At 41.8% G+C, this 12,326-nt stretch overlaps 1 long non-coding RNA gene across 4 annotated transcripts in view; it reads left to right on the top strand.

Annotated features, from left to right (window-relative positions):
* The window catches only part of LOC133145060 (uncharacterized), a 226,256-nt gene that overhangs the window by 182,476 nt on the left and 31,454 nt on the right, over positions 1 to 12,326 (top strand). For all 4 annotated transcript variants that reach the window (XR_009710817.1, XR_009710818.1, XR_009710815.1 and 1 more), the window contains exons 6-7: positions 1,848 to 1,994; positions 10,162 to 10,293. This is a non-coding gene — a long non-coding RNA (uncharacterized LOC133145060). The remainder of the gene's footprint in view (positions 1 to 1,847; positions 1,995 to 10,161; positions 10,294 to 12,326) is intronic.

Consider the following 12,326-nt stretch of genomic DNA (forward strand, 5'->3'; position numbering starts at 1 on the left):
TTACATTGGGGATGGTACTACTAGGTATTGCTATCGGTTTGGTATCGGGTACTCACGGAGGCTTCCGATACCAGTCACCGATACTCAAAAATATCTGACGTTCTTCTTTGCAACTATTGACATACTGGTGAATTATTTATATCAGAAAGAATGTCGAGATATTGGTACATCCAAAATATTTTTTTAAATACTGCTCATGAGTTAAATGAAAAACAATGAAACGCTAATGAAGCAAGATTGGCAAATGGGATCGTTAAAGTTGTCGTTCAAACCAGGCAGCCAAAATAGCACTTTTCATTTGGGTTTCCAAAATAAGAAGATTTGACTTTTATTGCTGCAAAAAAGAAAGTGACGAACGGCGGACTTTGATGGTCGCGATAATGTAATTTATCTCGGGTTGTTGTGAGTGCGCAGAGCAGCAGTTGGTAAAAAGACTCAAGAATATATTATGACAAATGGATCTTCTTTCTTCACTAGCTTTTGTACCTTCTGTCCATCGGGTGACATAAACATTGATTTCTTTCAGCGTTTTCATTTTTTTTGTTTTTGTTTTAGCGGCTTCTTTGGTGCAGTCGATAATTTCAGGAACGTTTCCATCTAATCTCCAGCGTTTAATGGCCCCTTGATCAATGGATGCTTATCGATTCGTGAGTGCTTTTTTTTTTTTTTTTTTTTGCGCCAGAAGCGAATGAGTAGAAACTGAAAATGTCAGAGTAAAACATAACACTCCAGTTTGAAACGAATGTGTCACATTTCTAGTCATTGACTTTCTTCTTGCTTGGAATGCAATCCGGGGGAAATCTTCCATTCGCTGTCTCCGAATTATGCATAAGTGTCATAATGTAAGCACCTAAATTCACGACTTGTATAAAAAAAAAAAAAAAAGTTTCGCCTAGCAACCAACAGATGGCGCTGTGGGAGCATTATTGTCTGTAAGTTGCTGTACCAGTGGGTACTGCAGACATGCTATGCACATCCACTTCCATTTCAAAGCACCGACACCATCGGATTACGTAATGTAGGCTTCCCCCACCTGCTTTTTCTGTTCTGCATTTGTCTATTCCCCCCCCCCCCCCCCCCCCATTCACATATTTTCTCAATTTTTAATATGGGATATGTATGGCATAAATAAATGATAGGGATTTTATTAAAGCAGCTTGATGTAGTTTGTACAATATGGAGGAAAAAACACCATACATACTCCCAATCCATGGTGCCCATTACAAATGATTTTATCGGGCTGGAGCTGTCAAATGTTTTTAGAATTGGAAAGTCAGCAATATTGAGTTTCAGGCCTGACCGATTTGCTATTTTTTTAGGACAATTTTCCTCAAATATTTTTTTTTACATATGAGAAAAATAATTTTATTGAAATCTCCCGCTGCAAAAAAAAATCTGAAAGTACAAAGGGGAGATTTTTGTGTGTGTAATGAATCACATGTCCACGACCACGACACATTTGTCATCGTGAGGGTGCTGGCGAGTGGGCCGCTCCTCGTGCTCCACTCCGCCGTGTGATGCAGTAAATCCCTCCCAGACTGTTGAAAAAGAGCCAAGAGGACTTAGCGTCATAGATCCTGAAAAGCTTGACTACTCGTCATTGGGAGTCAGAGTGCGTACCAGATGTTCCTTGTCCATTTAGAATATCAGCACCTTTCTGTTCTCAATGCTCATGACAGTGTCCAAAATTCCAGTCCTGCAATCTACCCCATGTGATTGTTGGACTTCAGTAGAAAGGCGGTCCTTTATGGACCATAATTCACAAGATCTAAGAGTTCTAAATGTTAATCCTAACCGTTCATCCATCTCCAAGTCATGAGTGATTCTTTTTTTTTTTTTTTTTGCAGATTGAAGGAATGTCAGAGCTCGGGTGGGTACAACAGTCGCCCTCAGCGGGAGCCAGCAATTCTCCATGTGGGATAATGTCCGTCTACACTCCTCTGGAGATTCAGCAGAATTCACCGGTGGTGTGCTTGGACGAAATAAAAAAAAAGGTAAACTATTGTCTGGGGAGGGTGTCCGGAGTGGCTGAGAGGCATTAAAGATTTCTTAATGACTTCCCAGACTTCTATTTCCTCCCCGGGATGCCTTTAGACTTCTTGCAGTATGGCTGCTTTAAAAAATAAATAAATAAATGAATAAAAAAAAAATTAGTATATATGAATGCGCCATTGATGGATGTCGCTTAGCCATTCGTCTTTGTGACACCTCTCTTTAATTTCGAATACGGTCCTGGAAAAGTGAGCAGATTGTGGGGGGAAAAACCAAGCATTGTTCACAATATTAGGTACAGCAAACCTTTGTCCAAATGAAGTTTCTAAACTCATCAGCATTTGTGGCGTGAAGATTTGGTCCAACAGAAGCTCCTTGACTCGAATATTGCGGCAAGACACTCCTTTTGTCTAAATGCAGCCGCTCCACTCGCAGCAACGTAGATGAAAATGCCGCATGTTGGCAGCAAAACACTGTTTGTCTAAATGAAGCTACTCAGCTTTTTTTTTTTTTTAATTCAGGGTTAGGCCTCAAAGCTCTACTTTTGTCTAAATGAAGCTACTCAACTAAGATCTTTGTTACCTGGATGCCGGAGTTTGGCGCAGAAGCATTACTTTTGTTGAAATGAAGCTGCTCAACTCTTAGCACCATAGCACCTTGACTGCCCTTTGCATGACCCGCGTGACCGCAACATCTCTGTAAGCCATCAAACAAGAAGCGAGATGAGTCGAGAGAGTTTTAATTTCATCCTAGTTTCCATCTTAAATGGATGTGATGTTACAAGCGAGGGGGTCAAACCAGTTCACGCTTTCCGACAGCGCCGCCACGTCCCGTCTCTCGCTAACAGACAGCCGCGACCGCCGCTCGTCTCAAATGACATTTGATTAGTTTTCATCGTTACTTTGCATATTTATAGCAGCCCGAGGAGTCTCGCGTGTTATCAATCCACCTGAACGGCCTGCCAAAAAATGCCGCTGCCATCTCATGTCCTCGCCCACCTCAGTGCAACGTGACTAATGGCAGCAGACACACTGGCGGTAAACTTGCGTCAACTCGCCAACACGGCTGCGGCAAAAATTGTCAATTAAATCCGGTTAGGTTGCTGAAAAAAAAAAAAAAAAAAGAAAAGTTTCCCAATTACAAGTCCTCCCTCGTTCGCGTCATGTTTACCCGGTTTTAAATTGATCCTCGCGGACGACATGACGTAACATCTAAGGCGAGGCTGAATATTTATTCAACCCCCCCAATATTTCACTTTCATACGCGCTGCAGAAACACACTTGGCACAGGTAGAAGATGTGATCTCCACACACACGCGGAACCGCACAAAGACACTTCAGGCGCACGGAGGACGCGTCTGAGTAGCTCTCATGTTGTGACCATAGAAGAAGAAGAAGGTGTCGAACATAACAGGGAAGAGAACCCTCGGGAAGGGGCTGGGGAGGGCTGGGTGTTTGTAACGCAGAGACTCCTTGTTCAAAACGCAGATGGTACACCACACATGAGTCTCGTGTGTGTGTGTGTGTGTGTGACTCAGAGTGTGTGACTACGGCTGCATAATAGGCTTTATGTGTCACTTTGCATGTACAAATCACATCCAACGTGCTCACGTTGCTCAACTTATCTGGAAGCACATTCAAAGCGTCATACACACGGACATTTTGTGACTTTTCCATTCATTAGCGCCACGCGAAAGTGAACTCGACCGACCGCTGAGCTAAATGCTCGCTCTGAGGCAAGATTGTAAATTATACACAAATCTGACTTCACGCCGTTTAATAATGGATTCAACTCCGAAAGCCTGAATGGGATTGATGAGATCTGTGGTGCCGCTCTGCTCTGTTATTTTTCCGCAAAAAGATTATTATAATTCTGTTGTTAAATAGTAATCCCTGAAATTTTTATGACATTTTTTTTTTTTATCACAAACATTTTTCCAATCATTGGAAGAGAACATTATAAAGATTGCGTATGTGCCTATATTGCCCCGAGCACAAAGTCAGCATTCAAATCATAATAAAATAATGATGAGGTCACTACGCTTATGTCCACTGGATGTGTGACCCATATAGACGATGATGTGAGCATTAAACAAGCCAAGAGGCAAACGCAATTTCTCACATCTGCCCGAATACATAAAGTCTCTTAATGGCTGCATTTTGACCCCAGTTGACCTCATGCGGGACGAACAATGGCTGGGGCTTGTTTATATACAAAATAATGGACGAAATGATTAAGGCGTTTTATTTCACACTACATCAAGAAACGATTAATCGACTAACTCGATTAATGCAAACTGCAAATTTATACGCCGGTGTCCACGTCACTCACCAATTCGGTCTTTTCAGGCCACACACACTCAAAGTCACAAATATGTAAACTGTAAGAAAGGCGACTTTCACAAATTTGCATCTTTAATATTTTTTTACCGGTTGTACATAATATTCACGTAAAATATTCCTCCCAGAGATCCTTTTGGCACCCGCCACCGATGTGTGTAATCAGAGTGGGATGAGAGCAGCTCTATTTTTTTTTTTTAGGAGGTCTGGATCCGCGTCAGCCTGCCTTCTGTGGAGACGGAGATAAACAAATAAAGAATGATGCTGAGTGGGCTTAAAAGCCTATTTGCAAAGTTAAAAAAAGAACTTTGGCCATATCGTGAATTTGTCAATGCTGACGGAGTTGGAAATTTAACAGGATTTTGTAGGGGTGGTAAATTGGTCAGAAAACAAGATTGGAGAATACTAAAGGTTCCTCGGAAAGTAATCCGATCATTAATTGTCATTGACATAGTTGTAAAGTGTCTCACGACTAAAAGTTGTTACATTGACATTTACCGTGCGCTTCGGAAAAAAACGTACAATGCCTTGCTTTGGATCTTTCAAGTCGAAATTCACCTTCAGCAAAATGCAGCGTGAGGTTAGGTACATGCGTCATCCGTCACCTAACAACCACACATAAATAAGTCGCTCCTCCTTTCTCTTCTTGACAAATAAAGTCGTCAAAAGCCACCGTTTTCGTCAGCTGTCGAAGCAAAACCTTTATTTATATATATATTTTTTTACATCTTTCTCCATTGCCTTTGTTTGGTTCCCAGGCAACAAATAACACGAGGACTGTGCTGCATTCTCATAATCACAGAGAAGAAACGGCGCAAATGTAGCTTGTTAACAACCCACTGTTTATTAATTGCACGTTAGCATCGGCGGCTAACGGCAGTATCGCTAAGTAAAAAGTCCTATCGGTGCGTTCCTTTTAAGATGACAAACAGCAGACTCCAGTTATATGCAATAAATGTATTTAATCGATGGAGCAAAAAAAAAAACAATTTGTGGTCATCTGTCGCTAGGCAGAAAATGCCTCCACATGACTTAAAATAAAAAAACAATTGTCGGCAAAGAAAGCAAGCGTATGCCACAAATTGCAATCATATCACTTGATGAAAAACGATAAGTGCATATTTGGGCGTAATTAGCGGTTGGTCATTTACCTTCTATGTATGTATTTAATTCGCAGCCTGCCGTGTTGCTGTTTTCACGTAATAACCACGCGTCCCCCAGCATGCAGCGGCGGTGTTAAGTTTCTTTAACACAGGCCAATAATGAGTCATAATGTGGATATTTAATTCACATTTTATGCCCAGTATAAGCTTTCAAGCCTCATAAATTATTCCTGTGCAATATGCAGCCTTGTATTTGTAATAGGCTGCCATATTGCATTTTATTGCAAATGGGGCCTTGTGTGAAGAGGGGGGGGGGGGGGGGGGGACCCGCATCGGTGACAATGTGTCTCGTGGCATCTCTTCTCGTCTCATTTTTATCAGCCCGCCTCCGCCAAACTGATTCTTGCTTTTATTCTTTCTGACACGTATTGAGGTCCGTAGCTCGGAATGGGCAGAAGACAAGAAATAGAAAGGAAAACAAAAAAAAAAAATGCGGGAATATTCACTGTGGTCTTGTTGTGAGACAGAATTTAGGATTTTTACATATTATCTCGGGTGAGACGGAAGGATGACAGCTTGATTGACGGCTCAGCTGAGAGGAAACAATCGGAGGAGAGGGGCCCGTCGTAGTTTCGATTTTGATGACACAGACGGCGAATCGCTGGTCCGTGACATGATGGCAAACACGTCGATGCCGACCTGCCTACTGAGACCACACGCGCTGTCATTGATGGAAAGCACACACACAGCTTTGAGTGTCATCAGCAGGTTGTGAAGGAGCAACTGGATGAGTTGAATCATCCTTCTCCACCAGGGGGCAGTATAGTACAAACGTACATACACATTTATCACAGAGGATAAAGAATCTATGCCCGTGAGTATTGCGATAGTAGTGTGGTAGCGATTGTGTAAAAGAATAATCACGGTAAAAATGTTGTTTGATTAATAAACACGATTAATCATTGACTAGCATTAGCATTAAGCTAGCAGACATTGGTGTGGAGTAAATACACATTTGTTAAAGCTGACTTTTTGATGCATCGTTAGATTGTTCAGGTGTTTATTAATGTCTGTGGCAGCTTGACACACATACAGCAACAAAAACATACACAAGGCAGCCATGTTTTTTTTTTTTTCCTACTCCATTTAATGACCTGCTTTGACGCCATCCCGTTAATGAGAATCGGGAGTGCGTGACGTCGTTATCCATGTTTGTGTTAAGTCAGTATGTCGATGACGCCTTTTTATGCTCCTTGGGCCACATCAGCCCCCCCCTCCAAAACATGCCACATTGCATCGTGAACAATCGCCGGATTACGCTGATTGATTACGACTGGCAAGGATGAATCGGACAAGTGTCAGGCGGCAAGCCAGTGACGGACTTGCCATCTAATGGTGTCGACTCGCCGACTTGTGAATGTGTGCGTGTGTGAGGGAAACAGATGCTGAGTGACGACTGACTGACTGATAGCATAATGCGATAACGGGAAGACGAACATGACGAGGACGATGCACCAGATATGTAAAGCGGACATTATGTAAACGCGCCGCGACGCGCTACCACACGTCACGACAAACACGCGCCCCCGCAAGCGATCCGACGAACTCGCCACAACCTCAAGGTTTAAAATGTGGATTTATTTATATGTACCGTATTGTAAGTATAATAGTGAACATTCGAATTAATTTCTCCGACTCAAAAACATTCTGTTTAAATAAATTAAAAGATTACAGTATAGTAAAAAGAAATCCCTCCAATCCTGTAGGTGGCAGTAATGCATTATTCAAAGCAACTATTACAAGTCATATTTACATTCCGCAATCATATTTACATGGCGTAATAACTTCCACCTCGCTGATGTCTGAGCCTCACAATACATCATAAATCTCTCTCGCTGCCCAAGTTCCCTAACTGGGATAATAGGACGAAAATGAGCGGATTATTGAGTGAAGGTGTAAAACAGATGCGCTATTATCAGTGTTCTGCTGTAACGCTTGTTTTTCATTACTTCTCCACATACTGAAAGAAGCACTGGATCGATTGGATCTTCTCCATGAGCGGGCACCATTTTGTTTTTTGTATTTGTTTAGTGTCAAGGTCTTTATCGACGCACACGTGCATCGTTCAAGTGCTTTCTTCACGGTCGCTTGGCAGCCAATGTGGATAATTCTTTTGTTGGTCACAAAGCAGGAGATGACCGTGGGAGTGCAAACACTAATATTCTTGTTAAAAATCCTCAAATTCCTCCACACAAAAAAATGACAAGTGATAAAGATGAGGGATTGGCTGTCACCGCTGCATTTTCTCATTCTTCATATGTCCCGGGGAGAGGCATTAGTAAAACAGGGACATGACAACAATGGCTACAGCATAATCTGTCCAACCCCATTACGGACTGCTAGCACGCTCGCGGAAAGACACAAACAAAGGCACGCATCCGCGGAAATCTGTCACAGCGTATAACATACAACTGATGGAGGGCATAAGGATCTTCTCCAGCTTCTGCTGCACGACAATATAAACATAAGTCCAGTGGCTGTCAGTGCTTTGCTTTCAAAGTGGATGCAAATCATCGCGGAAAAATCGAAACGTTTTACGAACCACAAAAATTAGTGATTGATTACTGTTGAGATATTAGTAGATTTTGACAAATCGAAAATAAAAAATAGCTCTACATGATTACTCGATTCCAATGGTTGATTCATTTGATAATCGATTACTTTTCGATCAATCGATTGAGCTCACAAGTTTATATTCTTGTTTAGTGTAAGTTTGGCCAGTTTGTAGAGTATAACGCTAAACTGGCACCTCCACTGTTGATTTCAAAGATTTCAAATGTTTTTCCGAATACATCTCACACTGTGATGATGTTAGCAGGGGAGCTGAGCTTCATCTTGTTTTCCTTCACCGTATCAACCTTTTGTTACGTTATCTCCGGTGGCGTAACGGGATTAGCAACTAGTCGGCGGGTCAGAAGCGAAACGCGCGCCCCCCCAGGAACACTGGAGTGTTGACAACGTTGCTACGAGCAAATTGAAATAATGATCCTAGACGGGCTTAGCCGCGCGTGCAGTCGGCAGCTCGGAGGATGGAGCAATTATGCCCGGACTGGCCACGATCGTGGGGCCAATCACGAGTGTTCATCTCCAAAGCCTCGAGTGGGAAAACACACTGAGAAAAAAATAACAAGAGCAAGAATGATGCAGTGGGAAGAATCATATTGTTGTGTTAAGTCGAGTGGTTATTCAGTCAAGCATTTGACCCGATAAGATATTTCTGCAAACAACTGATTTTACTTTGAAAGAAGAGTGACAAAAAATGTATCCGATTAATCGACAATGGCTAGAATAATCGATTCTAAAAATGTTCGATAGTGACGGCCCTACATTATACTGTTACAAATTTTCTATATTTAATTATTTATATTTTTAAATATCTTTTTAATTTATTTTTAAATATAAAAACATTTAAAATAATAAAATACCTTTTTTTCATTTTTAAATATAAAAATATAAAAAAAAAAATATATATATAAAATAATACAAGTTTTGGACAATTTTGAGCAGTTGAACATTTTTTTGTTCTCCTCGCACTTGAAAACTTGCCAATCCTTTTTTTTTTTCTGAGAATAAAGTTTACAAACCATTCCTAGAAATTGAATTACTGGGAGCGGGTTCCCTTGTCGTTCTGCTTCATTGAAAAGAGAACTTGCTCTCCATTGTATCTCATTATAAACTTTCCAAATAACGTTCTCGAACTTTCTCAAGCAACATACTACACATGCTATTATAATCGTAGTTTTTCTTCGACTGCATGGCCATGAATCACCTCAGGTACAAAAATAAATTGTATGTGAGTAGACAATTTGCAAGCGTGTTAGGTGACCCCTTTCACAGCGAGGCCACGTTCCATTCAAGCGAGCTGCCGGCTTGGGGGCGCCATTATTCATGCTCGTTGACGGACTTCCCCGGCTAAGAACAAACATGGGATCATTAAGGAGACGTTTGCAGGAGCGCTAACGCCGAACCGCCGCTCGCAGTTCACCGAGACCAAAAATGTTAGCGTGCTAAAGCGCTAAGGGAAGATTCGGTTCGCTTCACGTCTCGCTCACTCATAAGGGAAAGATAGTGCTTCAAAAGCGCCTTATTGCAATATGAAAGAACTGGAAACATTTGCGATCTTGTTTCATTCCTCTCAAAGGAGGTCACAGGATATTTGATTTAGTGAGCTGATATGTTTGATGGAAAAAAAGAAATGTCTTGCATGTGAGGAAAATTGCGTCTTTGTCTCTGGAGCAACAGAATGTTATGTCTACCTGCTCATAAAAGATAATGTTTTGAATAGCGCTCACAGCATTCTGCCACGATTCAAATATTTCGATGAAACGTTTGATCATATTTTGAAGCAAACAGTAATCCCATAAAACTTGCCATTAGCTTTAAAAATGATTTTATTTGGATGAAGTGTGCATGTATGGATACATAAGGTATCTGCTAACAACCCAGGCTAAAGCTAGCTTCTTCGCTACATACTTATTTTGTCAACAATATATATGTACAAATTATATACGAATGTAGGCGAGAAATAATATACACAAATATATTTGTGTTTATGTACGAGACTTTTTTCATTTACTCATTTATTATTGTATGGATCTTTGACGTCTATAGCCGTCAATGGCAGTGAATGAGCTTAAAAAAATTAATTTGATTTTTTTTTTTTCCAGGAAGTGTCACAGCTGTAGTCAAGATGTGTCTCGTGTGACGCATTCTGGCCGCCAGTGAAAAGCCTGACCAGAAGCAAGACCAGACAACCAGCCATACTGCATCTTCCTACCTCGTTGGCGCCCTTGCAATATGTAAGTCTGCTTGTATGCTCTCCAACAACTCAAAAGAACATTCCGGCCACATTGTAAGTTGGCATTAAAAGGGAGCTCCAAACTTTTTCCCCTTCCCACTTTCCGCCCCGCAACTCGGCCGCAAGGTCAAATCAACCATCCGGCGCCCCGACTTCTTCTTCCGTTGACCTTTCTTGTGCAACTCTGTGCTTTGCCACTCTCTCCTGGTTAAGCCTTCATCAGTTTTCTCGCACTTTTATGTCTTTTCTGACTTTCATTTTCACTCCACTTACTCCTCGGCCTGACTTTCATCATCCCGGAGCGTTTGCCATCCTTTCAGCTTTGTTACAATTGTTCCCTTTGTCGGTCAGCTCATATTGTGTCTGTCTTTACCCACTCTTGATTGTCTCTCTTTCATTCCCAGCCTTTCAACATCCAATACTTTTTCATTTCATCTTTTTTTTTTTCTTCCTCCCTCCTTGTTGTACAGCATTTCTTATTTGCTTTTAACTTTCTTTCAAGTTAACTTTGGGAGTAAACACGCCAGTCGACTACTGTAGGTCGACAAGTCAAGTACAGCAAATAGCTGAGTCAGTCTAGAACAGGCGATGAGTGATTAATTAACTTTGTCAATATAGATCAGTATCGTTGACTAGTTAGAGTAATTATGGAATAATATAAAATACCACAAGGTGCTTGGACCGCTCTATCATGCTAAAAATATCAACGATATCATCGGTTAATCGACGTGGACTTTCATCACGCTAGCGTCAAATTCCCCCCAAATTTTCTCGTATAACGCCGAAAACGGAGTTCCCTTTAGTTTTACCCAGCTGCTTTCCACGCGCTACACGAGCTCGCGCCAATTTAAGCATCGCTACCCAAGCGTGTGCGTTTTGAATCCATAAGAAAATCTCCCAAACGCTTGAATGTTACGTTGAGGTTGCGTCACTCGTTTTGGGAGGTTAATCCGCCATGCGTGCTCCCCGCGTGCCAGATCCCATCAATGCAGACGCCCACGCCGCAGGCGAGCGCACGAAACCCTGCGCCGCTTGCATTTATGATTCCACGCGCACTTCCCGCCTTCCCCTTTGCACTCTCCGTCCTCTTCCCGCTCACCTGCGCCGCACTTCTTCCTCCGAGCGCTTCTTCTTTTACCTGGCGTTTTTTTTTCTCATTTGCCTAGCCTTCTTTTCTTATCACAACCTTTCTCTTATTTGTTCCTGCTGCCCATCACCCCCCCCCCCCCCTGATAATATTCATTCCCGAAGCGAAGGATGGCATTAGCAGTCGGTGTGCTTCGGCGCCAACGCGCAATATGTTGGCACATGACAAGATTGTGTCCCCTCCCCTCTGCACGGCGCACTGCATCAATAGCGCTCGGCAGCCAAGCGTGACGTGCAGGCGTCCAGCACATAATAAGCAACTTTTTCACCCACCACCCTCACGGCCCCTTTTTTTTTTCTTTTTTTTTTTTTATTATAATTGCAATATCCAAGTATGCGGATCTTATTCAAAAAGCCAGCGGTGGTCTTAATTCCTTATTTTATTTAAGTTTCCCCCCCAAATGCCAACGCCACCTTGTTATTCTTGTCATTCTCTGGTTTGAGATAGATTGATTGATTTATTGAGGGATTTTTTATTTATTTATTTTTGTTATTCCAGCTGTCAAGACGTGTTGTTTCCTCGCATTTCTCTTCCCGCTTGTTGTCATCTATGTTGTTTGATCTCGCACTGGCATGCTCGATTACTTCCTCCCTCGATAGCGCCTTTACTCCAGTTGCCTCCATTTCCCTTATCGTTGATTTTTTTTTTTTTTTTTTTTTTGCTGGTTCATCGACTTGACGAGGCGGTTATTCAATATACATCACAATATTCCAGGCATCCCTGCAACATGCTTTGTTTCTGACAGCTAATATCTCCGCATGTAACAATCAAGTTGTCATGTAGACTTGGGCAATATTGCAGAAACTGGACGGAAAATATCAAAAATGAGAATCGGACAATATGTTGTTTTCTGAAAAAAAAAAAAGCTAATCAGGTAAGGGAAGTCA

The sequence above is a fragment of the Syngnathus typhle genome, linkage group LG21, assembly GCF_033458585.1.
Source record: "Syngnathus typhle isolate RoL2023-S1 ecotype Sweden linkage group LG21, RoL_Styp_1.0, whole genome shotgun sequence".
Classification (NCBI taxonomy): domain Eukaryota; kingdom Metazoa; phylum Chordata; class Actinopteri; order Syngnathiformes; family Syngnathidae; genus Syngnathus; species Syngnathus typhle.